Source organism: Sebastes fasciatus, chromosome 23, assembly GCF_043250625.1.
Source record: "Sebastes fasciatus isolate fSebFas1 chromosome 23, fSebFas1.pri, whole genome shotgun sequence".
NCBI lineage: Eukaryota > Metazoa > Chordata > Actinopteri > Perciformes > Sebastidae > Sebastes > Sebastes fasciatus.
Window position 1 is genome coordinate 8,236,276 of NC_133817.1, and position 25,043 is coordinate 8,261,318.

Consider the following 25,043-nt stretch of genomic DNA (forward strand, 5'->3'; position numbering starts at 1 on the left):
CAACACACAACAGGAAATAACAGCTGGACTCAGATCAGCTTCTGCTAATAAACTAAACATGTTGCAGGAATAACTTTTCTTCTAAACTGGACCATCTGTTACCATGGATATTTAACTGATGAACAACGCCAAACTTTATCTACTGCATTGTGATCCTTGTTAATGTAATGACTTATATTATACCAGGCTGTTCTAATACACCGTTAGTAGCTATACCTTCAAAAAGTAATGCACTATAATGCATATATAATCCATGCAATCGAGCGACAAACTCTGCGTAGGGAGGAGGTCGAGATGGATCCAAAAACACCGGACTTTCGTCCAGCACACCGCTGTTCGTGTCCCGTGTGAAACCAGAAGTCAACATTGATTCAGTGGTCTTATACCATCAGCTAGCAGAGTTTTCAGATGCAAAATACACACTGGTCTCTCCTCATCTCCCACCGCAATTCACTTTGATTTATATTTTTATAAATGTAATTTGTGGTGGTGTTATAGATTGCTGCTAGACCGCCCCGTTAATACATGGTGTTTGCGGGAGAGTAAACAGTTTGTGACTGCAGTGAACATGTTGTTTTTGAAAGGCTAAACGCCAACAAATATGGACTGAAGCAGAATATTTTGTTAGATAAAAACATGCTGTGTATTTAGGAAATGACGACTTCTGTCTTTTTTCAATAAATTGACTTTTGGACAATTACAGAGACGGACTGAGCTCTGTATGTGTTTAAGAGAGAGGAAGGTAGGAAAGGTGCAAGGTAATTTTTCTGTTACTAATTATAATAATTTGAATGTCAACGTTATGAACAAAGCTTCAAAGCTTCGAACTATTCAGTGAAGCCCTACTTATTACCGTCAGATGAGCACAGTGTCTTGTTCATCTCTCAAGCATTGTCTGCCAAATATCTCTCCATTCTGTAAACCTACAGACTACCTGTCTATATGAACACCATTGCTGTAGCCTATTTGTTCACTCTTCCGTGGCAGTGTCTGCATGTATTTTATCATTTTGTTGCGTTTGGGATGGTTCTGGATGTTAGTTCTATAAAAATGTAACGACCAGGTGTCAGATCGTAAGCACGCATCTGAGAGGAAGCTGCGAAAATGACGGACAGTGCCAAAAAACACAAAAATAGCGAGGCGAAACGCCAAGCGGACAAAGCTCGCTCCTAAACGAGAGTGAATCTGGAGTTGGTTTTCACCCGCTGGCGAGCACCTGAAGGGCCAACTTTGATTGTTGTGTTTACAAACCACAACCGACAAATCCTCCTCATTGTGCCTTTAACAACCCTAAAATATAACGCTCTCTCCTCATGTGTTGCCTCAGTTTTCTGGTTCTGGTTTGCTGCCATTCATATGTTCCTCTTGTGTTTGCTGGAATCCAGAAACAGATGTGCAGTGGATGACGAATTATTCATCTCATTTACAACACACTGTAGTAACATTATTACATGTGATTAATGGAGCCTAATGCACAACGACAAGACAACAGCACTGATGTGTAAAAGACGAGAAATGAGACATAAGCAGCACAGCTGGATCAGATATGAATGTCGTGACCTTCCCACAGTCTTCCTGCCGGTTTCTATAAAGCCAGTAATTACAGCTGAGATGACCTAATGTACAAACACACACAGAAACACATTCCAACACACACAAACAAACAGACAATCAGAGAATCTAAACTGCTGATGGAGATGATGGCAGATGAAAGTGTGTTTGTTGGAAAGCTGCTCGTTCACACATGTTGGCCGAGCCAGAAAGCAGTGTGTGCGTGTGTACACACTGTGGGTGTGCTCAGAGTAAAATCTAACATTTGGTTTTATTTAACAATGTGACTGTAAATGAGTATACAGCTCTTTTATTCCACCGCTGAGTGAGAGGGAGAAAAAAAGACAAATAGAAACAGAAAAACAGCAACAAGGGCAAAACAAAGACACATATGGACACCAACTACGGTTGGGTCCTGATCACTGGTGGAAAGTAGGATTTTGAAGTACTATTTTAGAGAAGTATACTTCTACTCCACTACATTTTGGAGGCCAATATTGTACTTGTTAATTTGCAGATTCAGATTATTAATACAAAATGTACTCAGTTGGTTGCAATCTGCAACCACACCATTAGATGTTACCAAATCCTACACACTGTACCTTTAAATAACACCAAGATTTGTTAAGATCACATCTAAAAAGTCACCAATTATTCATCTTCTTCCTTTATTATTAGGATGAATTGGGTAATAGGATGTCAATTGTTAAGATAAAAAGGATTCAGGTATGATAATATGCATTTACTGCTTCTGAAAACATATCCTCAGTGTGGTTCTATATTGTTATATGTACTTAAAGCTCAATATGCACAAACAAACGTGCATAAACCTGCTCTATTTAACAATGGTTTGGCCCCAGTATACCTACCTTTGTAATATTTCCATCTGGTAATTTATCATTATGACATTGTTCTGAACAGTGTGTCCTTACACCTGAGAACAGAACAACTTATTCAGGGTATTTACCTGCAGAAATCTGTCAAAAACACTAATGGTGAATCAAATTGTATTATATTTAGTGCCTCAACATGGTCTGAACGTGTACTATTGATTCTTAAATACAAGAATTCAGTACTCAAATACTCTACTACAATACTAAACCTTTAACCGTAGTCATATAGAATTAATTCCTACAGTATAATACAATAAAAATCACACTACATTTATCGCTCCATATGGCTCACGACCACTTCCTGCGATTATTTCACAATAAAAGCCTTCTGGGGGGGGAGGGAAAGGATCATTCCTCCCAAACCGCTGGAAGGTTCTTAATGTAAAACATCTGTAGGAAATGCTGAGTTTGAATTAAAAGCAAACAGCAACAACAGCAAATTAACACGGTAAACAAAAAGCATATGAAGAAAGGGAATATCTCATAAAGACCTGTTTCCTGTCTACAGCTGAGAGAAGTAAACGCCAGCGCTATTATTCCTGAATTAAATCTGATTCGGAGGCTGATTTGCTTTACGGATGTTTCCAAGAAGGAACATCCAAAGAGGAAGGGAGGAAAGAAGGAGGCCAAGAAGGAGGAGAGGAATAAAGGGAGGAAGGCAGGGAGCCAGACCATGCCGAGGTCAAACAGGCAAGAGGCCAACACACAGGAAATGAAGCGCACGCACACACACACACACACACACACACACACAGCAACCACCACTTTCAAACTAAATATAAAGACGTGAACACAGAACCCAGTACAAGTACAAACTGTAAATAGTACTTGAGCTGCATGCATGCAAACTAAATACATAAACAATGGCCAACACACACACACACACACACTCAGTTTTGAGGGTGTTCATGTGACGACGATGCATTCAATGTGCCTCAGAAGAACAAGTTTTCTGCAAGTAATCAAGGTCAAACGTCGACTTCCAAACCCAAAACTTCAACATGAAGACGGTTCAAAAAGAACTTTATTAAGAGAGCGTATGAGGAGAGACAGCAGTCTGCATCAATAATTTAAATTAAAAGAGGGCAGCACAGTGAAATATTTCTGTGTAGGAGTTTCTCAACATTAAGGTCAACATGCAGATGAGGGTTGAAATTTTCATATTTGCGAGATGTTTTGTAAAGAATACAAATGAAAGCTGCATCAACTGATTTTCTGGGGGCAAAAGAACTCAACAACAAGCTGGAAAACAGTCACCACTCACATTTTATCGCCTTATAAAGTTGATATGGCTAACAAGTCGGGTTTCTATTCACCTCATGATTTAAAGTCAGCAAAGTTGTTCCTAAGTGTTTACTTTATTTCTAGATACATTTGTAGCCTTACTAAAATGGTGGCTATACTTTTTAGTCTTTGGTTGACATTGAGACCCTAAACGTCCTGACACACCGAGGCGGTCGGCCGTTGGCCAGTTTTGGGGCCGTCGGTGAGCGTCTGCCGGTGTCGGAGGCTTTTTGGCCGATTCAGCATGTTGAATCAGCGGCGGAGCTCGTTGCAGAGAGAAATCACTCCGATTGGCTGTTCAGCTTTAACGAATCAGTGCACAAGAAGAGAAACGGAAGTGAGGAAAGCAAGCCAACGAGTAAAGTCAATAGGACACACACAGAAGGTTCTTCTCATTATTCATCTCATCTGATCGTTCCAACACACGGACATTTTCACGACCACATGGCCGTCTGGAATGAAGCTAAGTGGTGAGTGAGAGTGGCGTGAAAATGGTCGGCAGACGCCGCTTTATTTCATGTATGTTTCCCTTTTTGAATGATGATTACAGACTACCGCTACCAGCTGGTGTGGAGAGTTATTTCCTCTCACGCAGGCGCAGAACGTACTTGCTAACTGGCCGTCGGCTGTAGTCTTTGCGGTGTGTTCAAATGCAACTTGTCGGCCAAGACAAAGGCGACGTGAGGCGACGCAACTGGTGGCCTTCCTCGCTGCTTGTTCTTTGATATTGGGTTGGTGTGTCTGGACCTTTAGTGGTGGCAGAGATGATCAGATAGCAAGGATGTAAAGTAACTTAACTCATTTAATGCAGATTTAAGTTTCACACAGCTGTATAATCTTTGTAGTGTTCATAATGTACTGTAGGTCATGACCTGAAAGACAGATGACAGACGACTGGAGGGTGGAAGGTGGGTGGTCGAGTGTTTGGTCTGAACAAAGAGTTTAGAAGAGAAGAAGAGACCATTAAGGAAAACATTTATAGTGGAAAAGGGTTGCAGAGTTGAACAGGTGCTCACCAGCAGGTTAATGGCCGAGGACCACACACACACACACACACACACACTTAGCAGTGTGTCAACAGCTACAGCGACTCAGTTAAACTGGTTTATTCATGGATAACCCCATGTCACATCCAGTGGAAAGTACAGACCGTTACTGATTAGACTATGTGTGTGTGTGTGTGTGTGTGTGTGTGTGTATGTGTGTGTTCTCCCTCTCCTGCAGCCAAATGGGAAGCACTTGACAAACATTACTGAGACCTTCAACAGTGAAGCAGCTCGACCCTGATTTACCTCCTGTTCCCTCTGTCCTTACACGCTGTTAATGTTGATTTAACCAGGTTACATCCAGAGAGAATCAGACTGAAATGCTGCAGATGAAGAAAACAAGACTAAGAACTTAATACCATAGTGGCTCTGTGAAGCTGTGTTTAGTAGGACTGTGCAATTAATCAGATTTTAATTACAATTTTTCCAACGATTCTGAAAACAAGATAATCAACATAGAATGATAATTGTGCCGCATTCTGTTTCACAATGACGCTCTCGCTTTGTCTTGTGTTATAAAACCAGTGCACCCCTTTACAGCGGTGTGTTTCGCCGACTTGAAGCACAAACCACGTTGATCACGCATTTTTGTGTGACCTTTTTTGCCGTCACCATTCACAACTACACAACCAATGTCTTTATGATTAAACTGTTTACAAGAGCACAAAGTTCTTCATGGATCTTGTCTTATTTTTCTCTCAAAGTGCACCAGATTGATGCATTTAACTTCAAAATGTAGACTACAAAGTTGTCTTTCTACATGCGTGATGAGCAATAGAGTTAAATAATCATGATCTCAATATTACCAAAATAATTATGATTTTCGCCATAATCGAGGAGCCCTAGTATTCAGGCTAAACATTATTATTATTCCAATTCATCCTGAGGAGAACATGAACACACATCTGTACATCTGTACCTAATTTAAAGACAATCCATCCAATCATTTTTGGGATATTTCACTCAAAATCACAAATGGCCACCTCACAATGGATTAAAGTTCTGTGCATCATAAACATCTGCACAAAAATTAACGACAGTCCAGACAAAAGTTGTTAAGATATTTCAGCCTGGATTTCTCTCTGGTCACCTGCTTGACTTTTACCTGTTGAGCCGGTTGGTTTACAGTGACAACGTGGCTTGGTTGAGGGGTGGAGACGGTCATAGTTTAATCCCAAAATTGGACCAAAATAATGCAGATCAGTGCATGTAAATGCACAAAATCACAGCCTGCTACAGCGTTGCTAAAGCTTGATATACAGGTCCTGTGGAAAACTTAATTTTCTGTTAATTACGAAGCCTAGTCCTGTACTGAGAATGCTTTTTAATCTGTATCTCACTTCAATGGCTTAATCCCGATACAAAAACCAGGCCGTGGTGTCTTTACTCTCAAATTCACACTTTTTAAAAAAACTCCACACTCCCAGCTTCACACATGAAGAGAAATAAAAGCCGATTGCCACTTTAAAATGTTCATGCATCGTCTGTAATCACCGGTTCGTGTTCATGATTACAATCACTGCATGAACGCTGGCATGTTGATTGCATGATAAGAAACAACAAATAGTGTTTATACTTAATAGAAGGGTTGTGTGCACACCTTTTTATATGAATTCACGTGGAAACCATTTCTATCCTGCGGAGTGGAAACCAGAAATCAAAAAAAGCACATTGAAACAGTGAGAAATGGGGAAGAAATGAGGTGGAAATAAGAGAGCATGCAGAGATCCAGAGAGACATGTGGGAGAAGCTAAATGTTGAAATAAATACAAGACAGAATAGTGGAGGAGAGGATTGTGGTTTTGGGTTTCCTGTGGTGGAGACGAGAGGTCAATCTGCAGCCATGAGAACACACACACACACACTTCCCCGTATCCTTCATTTACTGGTCAAATGTTCAGTGGTGATTTTAGGTGGGAAAAACAGCTACTTTAGACAGTTTAACACCGATGATAATCTGACTGGACACACATACCGGTTTCCTCAACTTGCTGCTGAAAGACCGCTCTTGACCAAGTAACATCCAACCTCCGAATAACGCAAACCGGAAACAGAGTTATTTTTACCAGAGGTTTGGTGTATAACAGTATCCCGCTGTTGGTGTTTTTTTCTTCAAAAGATAGACTTTTATTTTTGTGCTGTAGAAGATAATCCACATCGTTCATGGTGACCAAAGTTACCAACTTCGTTAAAATAAACTTCTCCCAACCACGAGCCAATAACGACAACAGTTATTGACAAAAAGCCAATCAAATTGCAGTGAGGGCAAGCAGCACTCATCCCCCACGTGGCATCAAATCTGTAGAGCTGTAATGATTAGTCCATAGACAGAAAAATCGATTAATCGTTGAAGTAATTTTTCATGCAAAAATGTCAGAAAACGCTGTTTTCAGCATCTCAGATGTGGAGATTTCCTGCTTTTCTCTGTTTTATATCATATTAAACTGAATCTCTTTGGGTAACGAGACATTTTAAGACATCACCTTACACTGAGATGGACAGTTTCTTTTCTTTTCTTTTTTTAATTTTCTGACATTTTATAGACTAAACGATTTATCAATTAATCTAGAAAATAATCCGCAGATTCATCTATAATGAGAATAATCGCTAGCTGCAATTAGGGCTGCACAATTAATCAAATTTTTGCATTTTATGTTTTGCAATTAAAATGAGAATAATGATGTAAAAATTATCATTCTCTCTAATATCAGTCAAAAGAATTGCAATTAGATATTTTTTCAAAGCCTGGTTGCAGCCCTACATATTTGTGCCATCCGCTTTCATTACCGACGGCTTTGAGTTGTGTGTTTTCCCACACATTTAAAACACCATTTTAAAACTATTATATCAGCCACTGAACTTTTGAACTGTAGAATAATGATCAATAACAGCAACCAAGGTTGTTTTATGTCATGCATTAATCCAGAATTAAATTAATTTCTAAACTACTCAGAACCACCAAAACCACACTATGGCCCCAATGACCCGTCGCCTCCACAGATGTAGCTGTAGCTGCATTTAAAAGAGAGAATTTCATTAGTGTGTCTGAGTGTGTCTGAGTGTGTGCACCACCATCTACCACCTGTGTTTCCACAAGTGCGAGAACCAGAAAAAGAAACATCACCTGACGCCACGTGTTAACACCGTGCCACCCACCTGAACCACACACACACACACTATGTTCTCGTCTCATGCCACCGTGCAGGTCTGAAATGTGTGAACGTGTCTGTATGTATTTATGTATCTCACACTCACACGGCGTTACGTGTTAGATTAACACACACACACACACACACACACACACACACCTCAGCAAGCAGCCAGCAGTGTCAATGAGATGCCGGAGCCGCAGCCTGCAGACAGTCGCTCAGGGTGCGATCACACTCTGGCGAGACGGCGTCCACAGTGACGCAGATCAGTCTGAAGCTTCTCTACGTTTCCCATGACTCAACATGAAGATCCACACTGGAGAGATGTGAAAAAGCTTCTCAAAAACACTGACGTACGACTATCAAAAGACTGGGAAGGGTCGTGATACAGTACTGACGGTTGTAGGGTGTGATCACAGGCAACTAAACGGTTGGATTATTGATTAATGTGCTGATTTTTTCCCTCGATTAATCTACAGGTCTTTTCATGCAACGGTTCATATGATATCTTTTTCATTAGTTTTCCTACAAATGTCCAACAACACGTGTCAATTTCCTCTCGTTACATGCATACAGTCTTTTCAAAATAAACTTCCGTTTTCACAGGAAACAACTTCCTTAGGTTTAGGCAGCAAAACTGCTTAGTTAGGTTTAGGAAAAGATGATGGTTTGGGTAAAAAAAAGTGGCGACTAATAAATTAATGTTGACTTCTGGTTTCATATGGGACGTGATCGAAATTACAGTGCATTACTTTTCTTAGGTACAGCTACTAACGGTGTCTGAGACCAGCCTGATCTACAAAATGTAAAATTCAAAAAATAATTTCCTAGAACCAAATTTCTTTTGCAAAACTTAAGGCAAGGCAGCTTTATTTATAGAGCACATTTCATTACAAAAGACACTCAATGTGCTTTACATTTTAAATACAAAAGAAAAAAGGCCCTCAAAGTGAGCAAACTGCATGTGCAGAGGAGGACTAAGAGATGCTGTTGAAAGCTTGAGCAAATGCTTTTAAATGTGCTTTCACAGGCAGACATTTAGTCCGTTTTAACTGAACTCTGGTGCGGTTCATTTGGGCAGTTTTGAACGCAGTAATCGTACTCTGGTGGGGACCAAAATAACAGGTCTGAGACCACCTCTCGCAAGCTGTCTTGTTTCCAAGCAAACTCTCGTGTGGTTCGATTGCAGTGAGAACATAATCCAACCTAGCTGCAGGGAGTGAAAACAAAACGCAGGCTTTTGTTGAGATGGACACAGGTGAACGACAGATTAACATGAGTGGGAGAGGGCTGATTTGGACTTCAGCCTCTGGGCCGAAGAGAACATATGCTAAATAAAGTCCACAAAAAACAGTGACGTTAATAGAGATAAACTGGAGGAGAAAGGGATTCGTGAGCAAAGTAGATCAGTTGCCGAATTTCAAAGTCTGCGATTTAGCTCTTGACACAAGATAAATTAGCTCCTTCAAGCAAATGTATTTTTTATTAGGTCCGTTAATTTGTGCACCGTGAAACTGAACCAGACTAAATAGAAAATAAACCAAAAGTATCAGTTTCACTCAGATTCGGATACGATACGTCGTTTTGTCCGACAAACCCGTCCAAAAGCCGAGGATATATAATTTACGATCATAATATCCTGATTGATAAATGATTAACTGATGCCAGATGTCTCACCGACTCCTTAAAGCCCCATAAAGCCTGATGTCACAGGAGCGTTTCCTCCTGACAAACTGCAGCACGGAGGACTCGACACTCGTGGTGTGAAAGCAGATGACATGCTGTCTTAATTACAGCCCACACAGTGTGAGAGAGAGAGAGACCACTCACCTCTAAATACTCTCCACACCCGACAAGCTGCTCAACTTCATGCATCGGTTGTATTTATAACAATAGCTTTCAGACAACATGTGGTTTCTACCTTCACGTCGTCTTTGTTCCGTCAGTAATAGAAATACTAGAACGCTGCTTTCAGTGTGTAGTTTTAGTTACCTTTTTCTCCACCTCAAAGCCACCGAAACAGACCGAAATAAAACACTGGAAACTCCCACAGCCAAAGATCCCGTCCACACTCCGGTCTTCCATCAACTCAGAAATCCCCAGTGAGGTAATGAAAACTGAAAGCTGTCCACACATACCGACAGGATTACTCCGTACCATCCCACAAAAGATGTGTTATATCAAAGATCTTGTGTGGAAAGGACACACATGGTCTTGTTTTTCTGCAGTTTCTGCCAGAGCTACGTGTACTTTCAACTAGTTTCTTGATTGATTGACTCATTGTTTGGTCTATAAAATAAATATAAGTTCCCAGAGCCCAATTTGACGTCTATTAATAGCTTGTTTTGACCCAAATATTCAGTTTAAGACCAAGAAAAACAGAAAATCTTCACATTTAGAATATTTTCTTAAATAATTACTTAGATGATTAATCTTTTATTTCCATAGATCGACTATAAGCTCTACTTTCTACACATTTGACTGAAATAAGTCGGATACTAAGATGATACATAAATAAAAAATAAATACTTTAGTTTGATTATATATTTAGCAGCACTGAATCTGCATAAATGTGAATTATTTTTATTGTCTATTTTATATTGTTTGACAATTTTTTAATGTATTTATGTTACTTTTAACAAATTAAATTTGGGGGGGAATTGTTTTATTGATTGAAAATGACAGATGTTTTGAATTAAAGCTGCTTAAATTCAGATAAAATATAAAAATAAATAAACTAATTAATTAAAAAATTGTAAATTTAACAATTGTGTTATTATTATTATTAATAATAATAATAATAATAATAATTGTTATTTGTATTTACAATTATATTTTTTTAATGTCTGTACATCTAATAAAAATATAATATATAATACATATAAATAAATAAACTAATTAATTTTAAATAAATGGTAAATTTAACTACTGTATTATTAATATTATTATCTATATTAATAATAATATTAATACAATTGTTAAATTTACAATTTATTAACATATTATTATTATTATTATTATTATTATTATAAGCTTTGCACGTCTATGAAGTTTGGGAACTCACAATAGACAGTTTTTAAAGAAATGGTCAAAATCGACACTGGATACAGTTCATTAAACCCTCCCTGCCTCCTAAACGCTCACTATTTCCCCACTCCACACCTCCAGTCTGTAACGCAGGCTTTCTGTTAACTGTATGAGCTTCCTGCAGAGCCACAGATGACGTTACACAACTGTTTTCACAAACTGAGTGGACGTACTTCTTATTAAAATAAACTAAACCTCATGTGTGAAGTGCCCCTTTTTACAAAAACAAGTCTTGAAGGCTCAACTTGGGACCAAAAGACGTGTTCAAATCCACATTTCCTCGTGTCTATTGACCTTGAAAACTCCTGTCAAACAAGACCAAATATGGAGGCACACAGGTTAAGTGTAAAATGAAGTGAAAGGCTGTGAGGATTTTGAACTGTGAAGCCACCCGGCTGGTGGAGAAGGAGAAGGAGGGGGTAGGAACTGACAGCCAGTGAGTCAGACTCTGACAGGAATAACAAACCCAGATAGAGAACAATGTGGCCGAGGCCGGAGCGACAGCACGGAGGATAAAGAGCTGGAGAAGTGATTCTGAAGCAAAATGATTCACAAGGAAAGACGGTGACAGGAAGTAAAACTGAGGTTTATGAAAATAGATGACGGGTGGATTTCAGTGGAATTAGGTGAAGTTTAATGAAATCCACATACAGAGGAGAACGAGAGAAACACATAGAACAGTAAAGTGTGGATGTCAGGTAGCTTCATACCGTTATCTGCTTCACCTATCTAAACAAACACAGTGGTCAAGGACACACACACACACACGCCTGCTGCTGTTTCTACTGCAAACACAACCTTCGGACGCTCCCAAACACAGATTACACACATGATCCGCTGCTGCTAATGGACAAATACGAATGCACCCACGCAGATTACTGTCCGATAAACGCTATCACATAATAAATCAGCCCAAAACTATAACATGACCTGATTCTAGTGCTGCACAATTCTGTGAATATTCTCAAATATCTTTTTATTGAGTAGTTACAATTCACTTGTGCATTCAAGACTCATTATCATGAATTGTGCATGTACCACTGGAGTCTTTAGGAAGTTAAATAAAGTGAAATGATAAATGGGGAGAATATGAAATATCTGAATACAGAACGGAAATTTGTTTTAACGCCACTAATTTCTTTAACACATTAACGTAACTTGTCGTTTTTATGTTGTAGCGGGCTCAGTTTTAGAGCTAGAGTGAAGATACTGATATCATATGAAACTAGAAAACCTAAAGAATCCATCGGTACCAACCATGTCATACTAGCTTATCGCGAAGGAGATTAAATAACGCTCCAAATTTAAGCTAAATTTTGGTGAGGAAAAACTGTCATGTCCATTTTCAAAGGGGTCCCTTGACCTCTGACCTCCAGATATGTGAATGAAAATGGGTTCTATGGGTACCCACGAGTCTCCCCTTTACAGACATGCCCACTTTATGATAATCACATGCAGTTTGGGGCAAGTCATAATCAAGTCAGCACACTGACACACTGACAGCTGTTGTTGCCTGTTGGGCTGCAGTTTGCCATGTTATGATTTGAGCATATTTTTTATGCTAAATGCAGTACCTGTGAGGGTTTCTGGACAATATCTGTCATTGTTTTGTGTTGTTAATTGATTTCCATTAATGAATATATACATACCTTTGCATAAAGCAGCATATTTGTCTACTCCCATGTTGATAAGAGTATTAAATACTTGACAAATCTCCCTTTAAGGTACATTTTATTCCGTCCAACTACTCGACTCTCTTTAGTATCTAAAATCCATCCAGCAGCAGCCCTTATTACTCAGGGATGAACTTGTGCCTCACTGATAAATTAACTTCTATCTCATTATCCTTCTTTTATCTGCGCTTCTGTTCGATGTAAAACAAAGCCTGCAGTGATGCAACGTTAACATAAGCAGCAGCAACGCGGCTCATAATGACTTCATACAAAGCGCTCCCTTCCCTTGGCTGTTCGCTGCTGGTGGAGCTCAGGGAGGTGGAGGTTGGTGTAATTGGGTAGCTGGTTATATTTTACATGCAGAGACTTTGTTGTGGCTTACTGAGCTGACACGCCGACGCTGCTTTTAAATGAGAAACCTCGCTTGTTGGGAGATGGATAACCTTGGAAATGTGATGTTTTTAGCATGTCTCATGTTCTTAAATCAGCCCTGTAAATCCTGTATGTGCTCACACACAGTGCTGACAACCATTTCCCAATTCCTGCAGGTGATTCCCATTCCCACTGGTTCCAGTTCAGCACATTCACAGACACATGGAACTTGCTCAACATGGGTAATGCATCAAGATGAACACACTGTTTTTCATTAAGTAAGGGATGATGTAGAGCCGGTCATTGCTGTGAAAGAATCCCTGACAGGGCGATGGGATGGGATTCTTTCACAACAATGACCCGCTAGCTTCACATTATCCCACTTATTACACGGCTACTTACATAAGAAATCTATATTTTGACACAAAAACCGTCCGCCAGATTCCGACATCAGAGCTGCGCCCATAGCAACGGTCTGTTATACATAGCAACGGTCTGTTATAGAGAAATTACAGACCGCAGAACGCTGTGATTGGCCAATCAGAATCGAGTATTCAATCAGTTTAAATAGCGTTAAAATCACTGTGAATCCTTCCTGGTGGTGCATTCAGGTGCTGAACTGAAGGTCAGACGACAGAGCTTCCTCCTACAGCATTTATAAGATGCGATGTTTTGGGAACTCGTCAGGAAATACAAATAATTATAAACAATGAATGTTGTAAAATGTCATAAAATGATGACAAAATATATTGATAAGAAGTGAAAGTCAGTCGTTCGTTCCATTGCAAACGTCAGCGCCCAGCAGCAGAGCTATACGCCTCCGCCACTTTGGACTGAAAGCAACTACCGGACGCCATAAAAAACGTCCGCCTACAAAGTGCCTCCACCGCCGTAACAACAACAAGCAGCCGTGGAAGCTGACGTTAGCCAACGTTTGTTTAAATCGGACATATCTGCAATATTGCTTTGACATTTGGCGTTACATTTCAAACTCTACGTTGGCTGCCAAAGTGGTTTCGCCCCCTGAATGTGCACGCACCCAGTAATGTTTGTATACAAGAAGAAAAGATCATATATGGCTGCATGCTTTGAGAAATGACATATTTGTCTTAAACATGTAAAAAGCCCCGGTCTGGTCCTTTAAGATCACAAACCTCTCTCACCTCCTGCTCAAAGAAAAACACTCAAGTGGAAGGAAAAACTGAAGTGCATCCATCCCTCTGTATAATGAAGCTCCAGTCTCCCCAGTAATAAGCCCACACAATAGACTTAAGCAACTAGAATAGCACGTAATTAAAGGCATTGTGTGAAATGAAATGGGAACAGAAAAAGCTGGCTGGAGTCATTAGACGGAGGGCCATTGTAGCTCTCCTCCCCCGGTCTTTTTTGTCTTTGCGTCTCTTTTCATGTTTTCTATTCTTTTACCATGCAAAGCGGCGGCCTTTTATTCACGTAATGATTACTCTGTCTTTTTGTAGAGCGACGCCTCGCATCTCCGAAACGAGACTGACTGACGTGACCCTGAATTAACAGAGAGACAGACAGAAGGCAGCCAGGTTACTAAATGACGCTCCACGCTTCCCACTCTTATGCAGCAGAGAAATATCCATCATCATAGACGCCGGGAGAGTGCGTGTGTATGTATCTGCAGTCATGATGATGAAGTTAAAGAGCATCTGGGGTAGAATAAATGACGCCTGATGGTTCGGAGGCCCGCAGACATTGTGCTCTGGGGAGTTTTGTTAAAAGCGCGATGCTGACAAAACTGACTTGCAAATTGTTCCATCAACGAGACAATGTGATCTGACTTGATGTGATGCCTCCCCGGGTTTGTAATGTGGAAGACAGAATGGTGGAACGACGGGAACAATTTGCAAAATGTTTTTTTTGTCGCACGGAAGGCTTGTCTTGGTAAAAATGCCCATTTACATTTCTGCTCCACAAGAAATTGCTTTGGAGATAAAATAAGGTTTCTCAAAATTTGAATTTCCCTTCAAAACATTCAAAGATATCATGATGGCTCACTGATAACAAGCCTCATTTCATTCTCATGAAATATACAGACAAGTATGTTTCTTTGAGACTGTCCTCGCAGAAAGAACAACTGCATCAGTCATTTCAGCAACTGTTTGTGACGGTCTTAAGGCCTTTACACACCGGGGGATGTAACGAATAAACGACACGAAAATGCAAAATACTCGCCTGCGAATATTTCCGTTCATCGTGAACTAACCCAAACTCAAAAGTCGTTTAGCGGTGCAACATGGGAAGGTTGAGAAACTTTATGCAAATGTCCAGCAGACAACAAATTGTCTTCAAACTAGGGCTATCAATCGATTAAAATAGTTAATTACAAATTAATCAGACATTTTTTATTTGTTCAAAATGTACCTTAAAGGGAGATTTGTCAAGTATTTAATACTCTTATCAACATGGGAGTGGATAAATATGCTGCTTTATGCAAATGCATGTATATATTTATTATTGGAAATCAATTAATAACACAAAACAATGACAAATATTGTCCAGAAACCCTCACAGGTACTGCATTTAGTATAAAACAATATGCTAAAATCATAACATGGCAAACTGCAGCCCAACAGGCAACAACAGCTGTCAGTGTGTCAGTGTGCTGACTTGACTATGACTTGCTCCAAACTACATGTGATTATCATAAAGTGGGCATGTCTGTAAAGGGGAGACTCGTGGGTACCCATAGAACCCATTTTCATTCACATATCTTGAGGTCAGAGGTCAAGGGACCCCTTTGAAAATGGCCAATTGAGTTCAAGTTTGGAGTGTTATTTAACCTCCTTTACGACAAGATAGTATGACATGGTTGGTACCGATGGATTCACGGGGTTTTATAGTTTCATATGATACCAGCTCTTCACTCTAGCTTTAAAACAACTTAAAAATCACAAGTTGCGTTAATGTGTTAAAGAAATTAGTGGCGTTAAAATGAATTTGCGTTATTATCGCGTTAACTTTTGAAGCTCTACATCAAACTAAATGGAGGAAAAGCTGATCAGCGCTGTCAATAGGTTCCAATTTCTCCACAATATAACTCTAAAGAACGACAGAGACTTGAATAAGAGGAACCATTCATTGGATTTTGTCGCTCCATCCCTTACACTGAAAGTTCATTAGGAAGGGATTTCCACCGAGGACAACATTTACTAAGCTACATCCACAAAGAAGCACAAGTTAGTAATCAGTCAGACAGGCCTCTTGTAGCTCTGAGCCTCCCTGATGGCACCGACACATTAACAGCTGGACAAACACAACACTGTAAAGCTCGTCTGCATTCACACATCATCCTCAATCAGCTGCTGCAGACGCACAAGGCGAGACACTTAAAAACTGCTTTGGTGTCTCTGTGGGTTTTAAAATACACTCTATAGTCTTAGAGTTGATCATTTAGTATAGCTTTCTGTCATTGATTCAATTTAACCAAACTGTCCTGAGGGTTATTTCACACCTTTTAAGACCTTTTAAATGCTACCTGGACGTAGTTTTAAAGATATTAGGGAGTCATTATTTGACAGAGATAAACATGTGAATGCTAACGGCTCCCAGGTTTGCTGTTAAAGTGCAAATCATTCTCTTCTTCACTTAAACAAATGCCCGTTTTGCAAGTGTACAGTAATGATATTCATGAAAGCTTCTACATCTGCTGCTGTAAACACCTACACACCTACGTCCCTGGGAAAAATATGTGACGTTTTTGATATTTCCGGAAGCAGCGAAAAACACTCGGATGATGAAAAGAGGCGAAGAGAGGCTGAACAGTGAAGATGCAGCTCCGTTTATTAGCAACAGTCTGCATGAGTGCGCGTCCTCATTATAATGTAAAGAAAGAACCCCAGCAATAAGCTCATATCAAAGGTGTGGAGAGAGGAGATGATCCCTTTAAGAGGCTCCACATGATAACGGCAGCGTGTTTAAAATAAAGTTACCAGACTGAAAAACATCCAGAGATCAGCAGCACGGCTTCACTGATGTTTCACGCTTTGTACACATCCCTTTTAACTAGTGATGCAATTATTTTTAGCATCAAATCATCCAATTACTGTTCCCTCAATTAATCTTAAACATTATGAAATCACAATTCCCCACAGCCCAAAGTGACGTCTTTAATTAGCTGGTTTTGGGCGGACCAACAGTCCGAAACCAAAAGATGTTCAATTTAGAGAGCCAAGATTAATTAATTACCTCTCAATGATTGAATCAATCGCCAACTGTTTTGATAATTCACAATTTTTTTAAGAAAAAACTGTTTAAATTCTCTGATTCCAGCTTCTTAAATGTGAATATGTTCTGGTTTCTTTACTCCACTATGACAGTAAACTGAATATCTTTGAGTTATGGACAGAACAAGACATTTAATGATGATTTACAGGTTGCTGCATCAGTATCAATAAATCCCAAAACAATAGGAAACAATCTTAATCTTCTTTTAAATCATCTTTTTTAATATAAAATTTTTTTTACAGTGTAAACACTGGGAGGTAGAGTGAGTTCAACACCAGTTTTATGACACACGGACGTGACCTAATCAAAGTTCAGCAGAAGTAAACAATGTAAAAGTACACCAAAGTCTTGTGAGTCATCCAGCAGGGTGATTTCCTGCTCTGCTGTTACTACTCATGGCTTTGACTGGCCAATCAGAAGAGAGCTCTCTGTAGGATGGAATGTCACCAATCAGAAGAGAGCTCTCTGTGGAATGGAATGTCACCGTGCCCTGTGATTGGTCGAGGTGGGAGGACAGGAAACGCATGCTTCTACACTTATCTAAAGCACACTATAGGGAATTTAACCAGCGTCACCTTCTGCAGATTAATCAGTATTGGTAATTTCAGGTACTAATACGACACATGTAATAATGAATTTATTAAACAGAGTATTTTATATATTTTTTGGCTATGTTTTCCTGTTTTATTACAGAGCAAGAGTTCATGTTTTATTTTTTTTATCTTTATTTCTATTTTTATCATCTTCATACTGTAGTCTTCATTCCTTCCCTATTAACCAAAAATAGAAAAAAAAACAAAAAAAAGACAGAGATAAAAACATATACTGACACATAGAAGTGAAACATTGACTCAAATAATCTGCCGTGATTTTGATATGTGATTAATTGATTATGATTATTAATCGCATTTTTTTTATCATAAAATGCCAAACTTTCCCTAGTTTCAGCTTCTCTTGTTGTTTTCCAATTAGAAGATATCACATTGGGCTTTAGAAAATTGTGGTGGAGATTTTATAGATTAATCAATTAATCTCTCGGCATTATGAAAATAATCATCAGTTGCAGCTTTACTGAGCAGAAATTTATGATCTGAATAAAATGTGTGTAGGAAATCCTATAGTTGGTATGCAAAGCAAACATACATAAACGTACTGTATGTTGACTGTAAGGGAACTGGGAATACATGGATAAAAATCATCTACTGCTGTATACATTTACAATCCCAATTTCAATGAAAAGACTGTTCTTGGCTAATCCAGGAAACTAAATACCTAACAAATAAAAATACATCATCACATTCATGATAATGTTATAAAACCCTTGCACAAAATATCTTTGTATACCCAGAGATGGCCAGGATAATCGTGGCATCGCTAACCAAATTGTCCTCTTTTTCTTCACATTGAAAGCATGAACTGCTGCAAACAATGATGTCAATGCGTGAAAGTGGAAAATAACATCTCCTGCCAAGGAAAATAAAATAAAACACACTCCAGGTTGTTTGAAATCACATAAACTCAAACACACAAATAGAAATGGTAACAAATCTGATCGTCTATGTGACTTTCTGCCTCTATGACCTCTGACCTCTGAGGTCCAGCGGTCTCTTCCAGCGTTAAATCACATCACAGAGCAAGAAGACAAGACTTTTACGGAGGTTTTCCCCTCTCTCTGTCTTCACTTGTTGTCTCTGCCAAGTCATAATTTAATTTCAGGCTTTGAGGTTGTTTTTTTTTCCAACAGAGTGAAGATACTTATTTTGGTGTTTCAACAGGAGCTCGAGTGGGTTTAAACTAAAAACCACCACATGGTTCCAATAGAGACAGAACACGATAACAGAGTGTAGAGTTAACTAGAAAATTCATTAAAGAGAGAATCACAAACACACTGTCTGTACTGGCTTTCTAGACGCTCCACAACCAGACTACTAAATCTGTGTTTTTAGTCGCCAGATCAACAAAGTGGCTCAACACATGCTGCAGGAAGTCGAAGCCACCAGCCAGCAGCCAGCAGCCAGCAGACGGTCAGCAGTGAAAGCATGACGTCCATCTGTTGGACAGTTTGATCTCCAACGGTCGTGTTTTCAATTTCACAGCCTGTGATCGTAGATTAGAAACAGCTAATGCTACAGCATGTTATGAAGCCATAACAAAACGTTCGTGCATATGTATTGTTTCACAACATAATGTGCATTTAATCAATCGCTCTTTTTACTTGATCCCTAAAGAGTTTACTGCTCAATTTTAAAAAATCATAAATAAAAATGCGTAGCACGTCAGTTGAGGGAGGATATTTTCCAACATCAATATACAGTATGTCACAATATGGCAGATATAAGTAAGTAAAATCACACATTACACAAACAAACTGATGTTCAAAGCAATGAATTGTGTTCCAACTATTAAATTAATCGGCAACTATTTTAATAATCGATTAATCAGTTTGAGTAATTTAAAAAAAAAGTCTAAATTTTGCCAAAATTTGACAAACATTGAGTTATAAACCAGCCCTACTCCAAACAAAATTGAATTAAACAAGCAGTTCTCAAAGTTTTCAACCCCAGAACAATGTCAAGTTATTGTTTTTTTGGTTGTGTATTTCCTCTGTGCCTGCATATAGATATAACCTACTACTTTTACTGTTTATGTTTTCTCACGCTTGTTTTCATTTCATTCAGAGTTTACTTTCTAGGCCTCAGGGTGACAACATAACTTCCTGTGTAAAGACAAACAGTCATGAGAGTTACTGAACCAGCCTGCATTCCAGTCAAACAGGTTGCTGGTAGTCTCAAAGTCCAACTGTACAGGCTGCATTTGTGTAAAGGTTAGCCCTCAGACTGACAGCATTACTCTACAACATTTGAGGTTAGCGACACAAACATTCCTCTGAGGCTGGAAAAATTGTATTGTTAAAACACAAAGCGATAACGCTACTGTTTTTCTCGCTAAGGGACTTGCAACATGCTCCAGCTAGTTCCAACAAATTCACAAGTTTTGAGTGTTTCTTTTGTGTATCTTTTTACTTTTTTTTAATGCATAGTGAAATAATACATGCTGCAGAGTTGGGGGGGGATGCTGCAGAAAGTGGTGAGCTAATGGAACATGGTAGTACTAGTCAATCATATCTCCGTTTAGGCTACTACCCAGGCATTTTCTGTGAGTTCCAATACTACCATACCATAATCAGTATGCCAGAAAAGATTTAGTATGTCCCAATACACCGTATGTCAAATGCAGGACGCCAAATATACCAAGATTTCCTACTACATCTGGTCGCATTTTGCAGAGTGCAAGCCAGCATGCTTTTCTGTTTATTCTGACCCACAATCCTCTGCACAGCGGATATATGAGCAAGAGGGTCAAAGTTCAAGGCGCGATGTTATGAGGAAGTAGTGGTATGTCCTAATTGTATGCATACTGCATGCAACAGTACGTACTTTATAAGGACAGCTGCAGTATGTACTAAAAGTAAAGAGAAAAAGTATGTGTTTTGTAACGTAGCTAGATTAAATAAACAAGATGTATGTGTTAATTAACAACGTCTTATCCTACGAAAAGTTATTCCTCATTTTCGTATGAATGTCAAGAGTCTCCTCTCAAGTCTTCTCAAAATCAACTTCACAGGAAACAACTTAGTTAGGATTAGGCAACAAAACTACTTAGTTAGGGTTAGGAATAGATCATGGTCATCAAACCGGAAGTGGTTACACCGCACCAGAAGTGGCGTAACTTAAGTACGGAAGTTACGTAACAAATACATCAACGTTGGTTTCATACGGGGGACGAAAGTCCGGTGTTTTAGACCCACCCATCCACCCCGACTTCCTCCCTACGCGGCGTTCGTCGCTATTTATATTTGTTCACGATTACGTGGATAACAAACAAATTGATTTTGTGGTATATATACGTATTGAAGTGCATTTACTTTTCGTAGGTATAGCTACAAACAGTGTATGAGACCAGCCTGTAATTAGAGAGCTTTAGAGGAGAGCCAGGCTAGCTGTTTCCCTCTGTTTCCAGTCTATATGCTAAGTTACCAGACTACCTGACTGTACAGACATAAGAGTGGAATCAAAATTCTCATCAACTCCCTGCAAGAAAGCGAATAAGCGTACAGACTTAGTCCTTTAAATGCTGAACGAAAGAGCACATTTCATCCTGCCAAATCTGGTCTGACTCAGCCTTCAGATCAGAGTAAAGTCCACTCAAAAAACAAATAGAGAAGGGAAGAGAAATCAAGAAGCCCAGAGTGCTGGTGCTACCAAATGCAAAACATGTCCGGATGTATTATCCAAAAACACCTTGTTAACCTGCTGACTTTGCTAGATCGCGAACAACATACTAATGTATGAATTAAAAGAGGTCATTGCCACTTAATTTTCCTTCTTTGTAGATTATTAAGTTGCAAGTTCGCTTGTTGGATCTGCCCAATAAGTAACCAATGTGAGTACTTTTTGCCTCCAGGAGATATTTGTCCAAACTCCCGATAGCTCCGTGCTCCATATCAAAGAAGATAATGTAAAACATTGTACAGTTTGTGCCCGAGGCTATTCAACATAAAGCTTGGCCGCTTACTAACTAACATTAAAACAGTTCACAAAAGGAGGAGATGGTGTTTATACATTGTGCTGTGTAGCCTGGATTCTATGGTAAAACATTAAAAAGGGATTTAGGCTCCTGAAGAGGTTTATTCACGAGCTTATTCAAAAGAAACACACTTTATCGATTGCTCTGAGATCACATTAGAAGTGCTATTTCCTCGGAAACATTAATTGAACAAGCCAGGCAATGAGTGTTAGGACAAATTCTCATCACTCATACTGACACCGGGAGCCTGAACCTGCAAGTTGTGGGTTTTTTCAGTCACTTTTGATTGACTTCTTCCTGTCTTCATGCTATGTATGCACCTGAAATTGTAAAAAAAGAGCATATATTCCAGCTTGTTCTGCACACAATAACTTCCCACTTGTACCTGCAGTAAATTAAACACGACAATGAACTGTTCAAGCAGCCTTGAAACTACACGCTCCACTGATCGGAGCCTCATATTAGCCATAACATCAAACAAGCTGAGTCTAAACAGAGCGGGTGCCGCTGCAGCTATAATGGTTTTTATGGCTCCGGAGCTCAAGGTGCAGTGTGGAGGCTAGTCTAATCCATTAACTGACACCATGGGCAATTACCTCCCCATCATGTACAGCAATGCCTGGAAGCAGATGGCCAACAGCACAGTGCTTTCAAAGATTCATTTTTCCACACATGAGATGTAATAAGGTTAATGTGGTGTAATGACCTTTGGAGCCAAAGCTTTGACTAAGTAGGATCATTATCTGGCTGCTGTTGTAGTGGCTTTACTGAACAATACTGCCATCCAATAACATCTGTTCCCTCCACAATATTAGAGCTATAAGTGACAGTCCATCAGACATCACAGCTTTAAAATCCCTTTTCCAACTTCCAATTATCCTCCTTGGGATTGGTACAGATTTAATGAGGAGGATCAATAAGAGATAATGGTTTTTGCAGTGGTGTTGTAACCAGTAAGTGAAAGTAAGTTGACACTGAAAGAAATCAGCACCAGTCTGGAATACATTATCAACAAGATCAGCCCACTTGCTGAGGCTCCAGATGTTCTGTGCATTGATTAGTCCCAACACATTCCACTGTCTCCCTCATGCACTGATCGCCACACCAGATTCCATATAAAAATCTGCAAATTAAATATGACCTTTACTATCAGCAAAGACTAGGATCTCCAAAACAGGTTTTAACTCCTCTAAATGAACTATCACAGCCCAGGCTTCAATTCGGTTTACATAACAAAAAAAACACCCTTTTTAAAAGTTGTGTCATTCAAAGTTTTGGAAAAACACCCACTCTTGTCTCCCTCATGCACAGACACGCCACGCCAGACTCCCTTTAACAATCTGCAAATTAAATATGACCTTACCTATCAGCAAGGAATAGCATTTCCAAAACAGGTGTAAACTCCTGTAATGAATTATCACAGCCCAGGCTTCAATTCGGCTTACATAACAAACAAAACATCATTTTTAAAAGTTATGTCATTCAAAGTTTTTCCTAACTTGACGTCACAATTGTGTCCCATTGCGCTGATTGCAGATCGTTACATTATCGACTTGCATTAAATCAATAACAAAAGTTTTCCTCAATATAACGCACCACTTGGTGGATACCTTTTATGCCGAATAACTAATACCTCTATAATTATAGCAAAACATCACAATTTATGTCACATGGTGCGTTTTCCATCCCAAACAAGCAATAAATTGTTAAATTTGTAGTTTTATGAATGGAGTTTGGCGTGACGTTCTCTAAACAAGCAGAATGGACATATCTTCATATCTATAATCTATAATATAACGTTAATTTCATTTCGGGTTACATAACAAACAAAAACAACCTTTTTAAAAGTTATGTCATTCAAAGTTTTAAAAAACACCCACCCTGTCTCCCTCATGCACATACACGCCACGCCAGACTCCGTTTAAAGATCTGCGAATTAAACATGACTTTACCTATCACGAAAGAATAGGATCTCCAAAACAGGTGTAATCTCCTTTAACACACTTATCACAGCCCAGGCTTCAATTCGGCTTACATAAGAAAGAAAAACATCTTATTAAAATGTATGTTATTCAAAGTTTTTCCTAACTTTACGTCACAATTGTGTCCCATTGCGCTGATTGCAGATCGTTACATTATCGACTTGCATTAAATCAATAACAAAAGTTTTCCTCAATATAACACACCGCTTGGTGGATACCTTCTATGCCGAATAACTAATATCTCTATAATTTAAGCAAAACATCACAACTTGTGTCACATGGTGCGTTTTTCATTCCCAAACAAGCAATAAATTGTTAAATTTGTAGTTTTATGAGTGGAGTTCGGCGTGACGAAAATTGCTGCTTACCTTTGGTTGTTGCCTCTGATATCCCTCTCTCTCTTTACAGTCGTGTTTTTCTGTCTGTATTCCCCCAAAAAGTTAGAAAATAAAACCTCTTGCGTCAAAAAAAAGTTCCCAAATGTACATCCTGATGTGAGGAAACTGGTCTGAAGGAGGAAAACTGCTACAATCAAGTTCACAGTTGGAAGTTTTAAGTGCAACAATATTTCCACGACAAACAAGTAGCAGCTTCCTTTCCTATCGTCCTCTCCACGCCCAGGAACCGGTTAACTACATGCTACAGGCTCAGGTGTAATTCATGACTACACCAGTTTTTAATGGCAGGTATATTTCTTCTGTATCCAGAGTGACACACAGATCCAGCTTCCAGGATCTTGCAGCAGCTTGCAGGAGATCTGCTGCAACCGGAGCGATACGCAACAAAACTGGGGAGTATCAGGATGAAGCTTTTTCCTTTTTCTTCCTCCTCCTCCTCCTTCTTCTTCTCCTCCTCCTCCCAATACTAAATCCCCAATGCCTGTATCCAATCAGTGAAGTTAGAGAGAGTTATCTCCACTGACACCAGAAGTAGGGTTAGTAGCCTTTCAGAGTAAGAGCTGTGTCTTGTGAAAAGAATACTATGAAAACAAGAAACATGAGAATTCAAGAACAATACCATAAAAACACGTGCGACATTAAGAAAAATAGAAGAAAAATACTATAGAATATGTTCAGGAAACATAAATACAGAATAGAAGAAAAATACAAGAATAATATAAAAAATATTATAAAATATGCAAAAATGCCAAATAATCAGTGATTCC

The 25,043-nt window shown here is 39.2% G+C and overlaps 1 protein-coding gene across 4 annotated transcripts in view; it reads right to left on the bottom strand.

Moving 5' to 3' along the window:
• The window catches only part of LOC141762240 (plexin-B2-like), a 163,760-nt gene extending 139,036 nt beyond the window's left edge, over window positions 1-24,724 (bottom strand). For all 4 annotated transcript variants that reach the window (XR_012592761.1, XR_012592762.1, XR_012592763.1 and 1 more), the window contains exon 1: window positions 24,247-24,724. The gene's annotated coding sequence lies outside the window, so the exon portion shown is untranslated. The remainder of the gene's footprint in view (window positions 1-24,246) is intronic.
• Window positions 24,725-25,043: the final 319 nt, after the last annotated feature.